Source organism: Formica exsecta, unplaced genomic scaffold (genome assembly GCF_003651465.1).
Source record: "Formica exsecta isolate Colony F162 unplaced genomic scaffold, ASM365146v1 scaffold370, whole genome shotgun sequence".
Taxonomy (NCBI): Eukaryota; Metazoa; Arthropoda; class Insecta; order Hymenoptera; family Formicidae; genus Formica; species Formica exsecta.
The window spans coordinates 30,444-37,654 of NW_021850942.1; the positions used below are offsets into that span (position 1 = coordinate 30,444).

The 7,211-nt window shown below is 37.4% G+C and overlaps 1 protein-coding gene across 2 annotated transcripts in view; it reads left to right on the forward strand.

Annotated features, from left to right (window-relative positions):
• The window catches only part of LOC115239321 (neurogenic protein mastermind), a 159,204-nt gene that overhangs the window by 4,057 nt on the left and 147,936 nt on the right, over nucleotides 1-7,211 (forward strand). The gene's annotated exons all lie outside the window — the stretch shown is intronic.

Sequence of the window (7,211 nt, forward strand, 5' to 3'; positions counted from 1 at the left end):
ACCGATGCGTTTAAGACAACATTTTCTTTTCAGATAATAATTTTATTTATTTCTAATTATTTTATTTATTTTTAATTTAAGAAACAATAATTACTTGTAGTGTCCGTGCAAGCGTATAATTGAAAAGAAAACTAGTTTATGCTCTGCTAGAGATTGAATAAAAGGCAACTACGGAATATTTTTATTTGACCGTGCCAATTAATCGCGCGCTTCTACTGCGTTCATCGAGTAAATCAATGAATTTAACGTGGCGTTGAAATCGAGACGGAACAGGTGGACACGTGGATTGTTAAGGTCGTAGGTCGCGCCCGCGCTAGTTACCCGTAGGCGTTCGATTCGAGACGTCCCTGTGTTAACCTTGGCTTTACGTCAATGCAGGGGCGTTCTTACGATCCTGGCTACGCGTAACATCATTGTCACGAACGTTCGCGCAAAATGTTTACGTAGAGACCTTTGCATGCCACGTGCAAATATCTTTCGTTCGGAAAAAAGAACCGAATATTTCCATCATCTCGATTAAATAATGAATGTCGTTGGATATGTCAAATACTTATCGGTTTGATTATTTCTCTGATTAACCCGAGAAATTTACATTCTGAGAAATTATTTTATCAAAATTACTATTGAAAATGAAAAGAATTATATTATTTTTTCCAGAAAAAAATAATCAAAGATAAATAGTTTTAAAGCCAATATAATAGGATAAAATTATAGATTAAAGATTAACAAGTATTAAATCATGGTTCGAAATTATTAAAAATGTAAATATATAATCGCGTGTGATTAATTTATATATGTGATGAAAGACTGAGGTAATAAATTTACCCTTTTTTTCGCGATGCGTTAAATTGATCATTGATTCAACTAAAAACTTAAAATAATTTGTTGAAAGCAAAACTAACAAGACAAAGTTATGATGGAACATATTTTGTTTTGTTTTGTTTTTTTTGTCATAACCATTACGTTGTCAACGTACCCGAGCGTATGATGTTAAGTAATACGTAAATGTGAACGTCATCGGGGTGCACTTTATAAATGTCGCGTGCAAAGATGAACGATAACAACTTCTCCACATCGGATGACGTTGGGTCATCGATGTGTGCTGTACGTGTGTAATGTGACGTGTACACGCCCGTCCTATACGAATCGCCGTCAGCCATAAAGGTGATAGGTAACACACTCGCGTCATACGAAATTGTTATCAAGTTGATATAATTAACTCGCATGATCTGAAAGATTCACCGTGATATATAAAAGACGGAAATATCGGGAGCGTTTATCAATGAATCAGATTAACGGAAATTCGAAATCGTAGTTCGCAAAAATTTACATCCTTCGTAATTTTATTATATTCACTTGTTCATGTAATTTTTAACATTTTTTACAATGTATTTTATATTTATTTCTTACAATTAATGAAGTAATTAAACTTTATAACGGAGATACAACGATTGTTTCAGAGTTGTCTATAAAAGACAATTTCCTTCCTTTCTTGCTTAAATAAGAAACTGGAAACTTCACATTTAATCGGAATTTGTTAAATGTTTCACATATATATCATCTAATATTTTAGAACAACTTTAACACGATTACTTAACACAATTTTTTTTACTTTCTCTAATGCAAACATTTTCTTTATCATTGCCGATTTCGTAATCAAGGTTATAATTTCCACAAATTTACCTCAAATTCATTTAAAAATTCTAATTGATGCAAAATCACTTTTCTCGAGCCTGAGGAACAAAGTCGTGCGATTACATCGATGCTCCGACCTCGCGATACCGTCCGATTGATAGCGAGTTATCGTGCCACAAAACGTGGAGTACGCGAGGAGATTGCAAGGGAGGGAACCGACAGGAAACACTATCCGATGCGATGCAACAAGATCGTCGATAATCGCGCGCATTCGCGCGGTTTCATCTTCTCGCACGATTTGTCTCTTTTCTTTTTTTTTTTCTTCTTTTTTTTCTTCTTTCTCATTTTCGCCCGATTCTAGGCTCGAGTACGCGCGCGTGTTCAAGTCGCGATGCGTATAGAGGGCCGCGTTCCGCTCATTCATAACACGCCGCGAACAATGGCGGGGCCACCGCGAGATACGGGGGAAAGCTATGGGAATCACGATTTCCGCCGAGAGAAGCTAACTACGGTGAACCAGATCTAAAAGCGCCTTCCCTTCGGCATCGTCGCTCGATTCGCGTGTCCCAATTTATATATCGAATCTACAAAACGATCGCGCGCGTATTATGTAAAAGATTAGCTATCGATTAATATTTTTATACATGATGATATCAGATGTAGCAAAACGATTATTTGCGTGATAATAAGGTAATAATAGATGATTATAAAATAAATTTTAATTGTTTTGAGAGAATTTTTATTCGAAAATTAAAGCCATCTTTTGAGTCTCTTGAATAAATTTTTCTTTATGTGTATATTTTTTTTATAATATTGTAGAGATTGTTATAATAAATAATAATTACTCGAGGTATTACTTTTAATCACGTAAGAATAGAGAAATAATATGCAAGTAAATATTATTGCAGAATTATCATCATTTATAACTCGCAACAAGTTCAAAACATTTTCCATCTCGATAATTTTTATCAGAATATTGTCTATATATAAGATTACAGTTCCATAGAATTTTACTCTCATCGAGTTATTAATAATATATTGATTTTATCAGAGTTCAAACAACAAACCATATTGCGACAAGGAATTATCGTGCATTAAAAATTCAGATAATATTGGGAAGAAAATCATTGATAGAATTTAAACAGTATCGTTTATTCTCTGATTCTGTGACATTGGTAGGAATTTATCAAGTTTGAATAAGATTTGACTTACGTGACCAAAACATATGTGACTTTCTTCTGATATTACGATTTTCGTACACATTAAATATGAACAAAAATAATTTCTATGTGACAATATCGTTAAATTTATTTCAATATTCTCTACAATAGCATAAAAAGAAAATTGCACGGTTCTCTCTCCATTTTTCTCGAGCAACAAGATCGGTTCTTAACGCGCGCGACATGTATGGAATCGTTTTGTCGTTTGGCCGCTGTCGTTCTTATTCAAAGCCGTCCGGTGCCACGGATGACACGTGTCAGAGGGATCCGTGGCTCGCGACACGAAGAAGGATGCCACTCCGACTAGATCGGCAGTGATGCTCAATTGGCGACTGTATCGGGGACTATATCCCGCAATCGGTGCACACGAGAAAGAAACTCGAGGTTATTTGTTCGCGTTCATTCTTATCTGACGCTACCTCGAGAGTGAGTCACTTGCTGAACGGCGAACGAGACCGGCGAGATCAGTCGCAGCGACACTCATCTTGTCGAACGAGACACTGTTGTTTTGATCAAGACTCTTTCACCTTGAAAGTGCTCAACTAATAACTCTGATCGTTTTTCAATACATTTTATTACAAGATACCATTCCGATTTATAGGATATACTTGTTTTTACCATCAAAAAGAAGGAAGGGTATTTAAACAAATATTTTAATTTATGTAATTTTGATAATTTATATTTAACAAAATAATTTTTGTTGTTGTTACATAACGCAAATTATTTTTCATATTTTTATTTTATTGTATTGCATCTAGAATCTTTGTGGAAAATTAATAGGTAAAGAGATCTCTTAATCTGTTAATTTTATTAAATGTTAAACTCTTTCTCTCTTATAGTTTTCTTTTTTTTATATAAGCTCTCTTGTGTCAAATGAACATATTTAATATAAGATAATATAAAAATTTAAAGAGACTAAAATTGCGATTGTTTTCTTCTGTATTTAATTTTCGGATATTTGAACCAAAAAAGATTTTTCCAATGGTGCGTCAAATTTGCTATTATTTTATTTGTCGAATTTGCTTGTTATTACTAAAAGAACTATAAGAAATAGATGTTGCAGGGATCGAAACGACTGCAAAACCGCCGCGTCTCGTTCGTCTAATATTACGGACCAATCGCGAAAGATTTTACCGACGAAATAGATAATAATTTGTCAGAACCAAACAATTTTTATTAGCCGTTGCACACGCGTCCGCTTATCCCTTTTTCATCGAAAATGTTTCCCTTCAAGTCGATCGAGAGAACTTAACATTCGTTTCAGCATAGTCATTATGCTAGCCCGACAACTCTCATTACAACCCATTAGCCGGACGCCCACCGACAATTTAGGACACCGTATAGGCATCTCGGTCACTCGTCTCCGAGCGTCGGTTTATAAGAATCGGATTTATTTCTCCGTTTTGCTCGAATCTATGATGTGACCGCTAAATGCTAGGCGGGCCTATCCTTTTTACACGTAGGATAGTCTCAAGGATATCTCGCGTCCGGCTTTAAATTCTTCGCCTGCTGAAGGACACGAATCCTTTAATCCGGGATTTCCTTAATTTGAAATCCAGGATTATTTTATTAGCAAATTAGAGTTTTGTTCGAGAAACCAAATGCTACAAATTTATTAAATTATTTGTCTCTAACCTAATTAATTTGTAACAGAAATGAAAGTCGAGATAGATGATGGATTATTCTATATATTTAAACTATTTTATACGAAAAATTTTTATATGCGAAATCGAGACGATAAGCACACGGTCGTGAAAGGAAAAGATAATTTTGTCACGAGGACGACAAAAATAAATAAATAAAAATAAAAAGACCATTCGGACTTTTGTTCCACCTACGAGCGCGTCCGTTCATGACCGCGAAACGCGCGTCTCCGCCAAATCGGTACCGTCGCAACCTTGGACGACAAGTTGACAGGACATAACGATGACAAAAAAGGGCAGAAGTGGTGGTATCCGATGATGCTACGTTTTTCTATGTGCACGCGCGATTTGCATCGCGCGTCCTCGTGCATGAGCACGAATAAAACGGATCGCAGCGGTTCTCATCGAGTTATACGCGATGACGAACGAAATTTCGTGAAATGCCATTCATAAGATGACTAAGCCGATAACGATCAAGTGTTATCGTAACGGTGTCAGATGTTTGTTCGCTGTTGCATCCTGACATTTAATTCTCAGATGCACAGTATCACACGAGGGATTTAGAAATTAGACTCTTTCATTTTCTTATCAAATTCTTTCGATATCAAATAAAAAATTTAACATTTATTATTCAATATTTTTTATTATACGCTAATATATAATTATTTTTAATTTTTAACATAATTAATTAAAACGCGAATATTCGTAGAATTTTGTTTATTATCACTTTTTATTATACATTAGACGTAATATACTTAGTATTGTGAAAGTTGGAAATTTTTATCCAACGAATAAGTTTTGTTGATAGGAATGATAACGGCTTCGCTTCGTTAAAACTTCGATAAAAAGCCTCAAGTCGCCATCACAGCGACTCGCTGAAGCGTTATCTTTGTGAAATGCAGATTGCCTTGTGTTCGATTCGCAGAAATTTCAAGGCTACATCGGCCAACGCGATGTTTGCGCGATAATCGGAATTGTATATGCGCGCGAGCTTGCCAATAGCGTTCAAGGAAGCGCTTCCAGAAGACACAAATTATTGCCAGAAGACACAGAGATCCGCTTTGTCGAGCGAAGTTCGAGGAGGCGTCTCGAGAATTTACAAATTATCGCACATCCGTAGATAAAACTTTACTTTCAAAGTGGCTACTTTGAAGTACCAACCAGCGTTATCAGTGTTATTACGCCAGTTATCGGCGCCGTCGATATATAGTCGAAAATGCTCGTCATGGAACGCACGCGTGTAACATTCTGTAAAATCTCACAAAGTTGTCTCGCAAGAAGCGTATAATTACACTTAAACCGTAACTTATCCATAATAGCCGCTTTAAGCGTGATAATAACACTGCCATTATTGTTTTTGAATATCGCCAACTCCCAGTGAGAGAGAAAGAGAGAAACTATAACACTTTGCAGTTTCGAATATTACGTCACAAAATAAAATTAAAATATGCATCGAGCTCATCATTAACTCATTAATTTCCGCGTTCGAAAAAATGATATTTTTGTCATAACTATTAATGTGTGAAAAATTATTTCATAACTTTTAACGCATTGGATCGTCGCACATACTTTAAGAAATTATTTATATGCAACATTTCATACACAACAATCCTCTTTCTCTTCGAACGCGAATCAAAGATTCGACGAGGATGTGAACGGAACTACAGAGTCGAGACAGATGTTTCCGATTTTCGTCTTCCTTTTATCGTTTTAATAAGAGCAAGGGTGTCAGTTTGGCGCATCTCGCGGGATTCGGTATATGCCGATGCAACGTTACGCGCATAAGATATGTAACGGGCCTTCTCGGAACGCTTTGGGGAACGGTTGGAATTCGTGGTCGTGTGTTCCGACCACCCAAGCGGTTCCGCCGGACATGCCGGTCGCGTCTTTCGGAACGAGTCGAACGCAGTATTGCCTCGGCTTGATTATGTTTACGAGCGAATCGCGCGAGCGTAGTTATAATCACGTTTACCACGCAGCCGGTCGGTCCCGCGATCTTTCGTGAAAGCGCGCGCACGTTGGCTATCGTCCCAGGTAAGGGGGAAGAGTACGTCGTAAAACGAGGCATAGCAGCTACCCTTTATTGTTATGTGGTAAGCCGTAAATTTATTTCAAGATGTTTAGAAAAAACATTCTCTACAGATGTTGTTTACAATTAATGAGAAGTAATGTTGTTTCTTGCAAAATTTACAATCAATTTTTTTCTTTTCGAAAATACAGCGAGGAAAATTGTCAGCGATATTATATGCTATATATAGGCGCATTTTGTTATTCGTTTTATACAGATTCGTTTTAGAGAATGGAAAATGGATCGCGATAACGGTTCCTATAATATCAAATAAAATACGAATGGGACGATTTTCTCGAAGGAGATTTTCCACCGGTGTCCCTCAACCGTGACCGAAGTGCAAGACACAACACAAAAGCCTCGAAATGCATCCGCCGTTCCGAGAATTGGTCGTCTCGTGGACGCTCGTCGGGTCATTGGCGAGATCTCGAAAACGAGCGCGTTCGTATGGTGCGTGAGTGCGTGCGTGCGAGGTTTCGGGCTTCTCTCGTTCGTACATGTGTGAGCGTTTGTCCGATGATCGTCGAGTGAGCGACGAGTCTCTATCTTTCTCTCGGCTGGGTGGCCTTTCCTTGGCACACAATAAACACGGGAGCAAATCCTCCCCCCCCCCCCCCCCCCGCCCCCCAACCCCCCGAGAGCCGG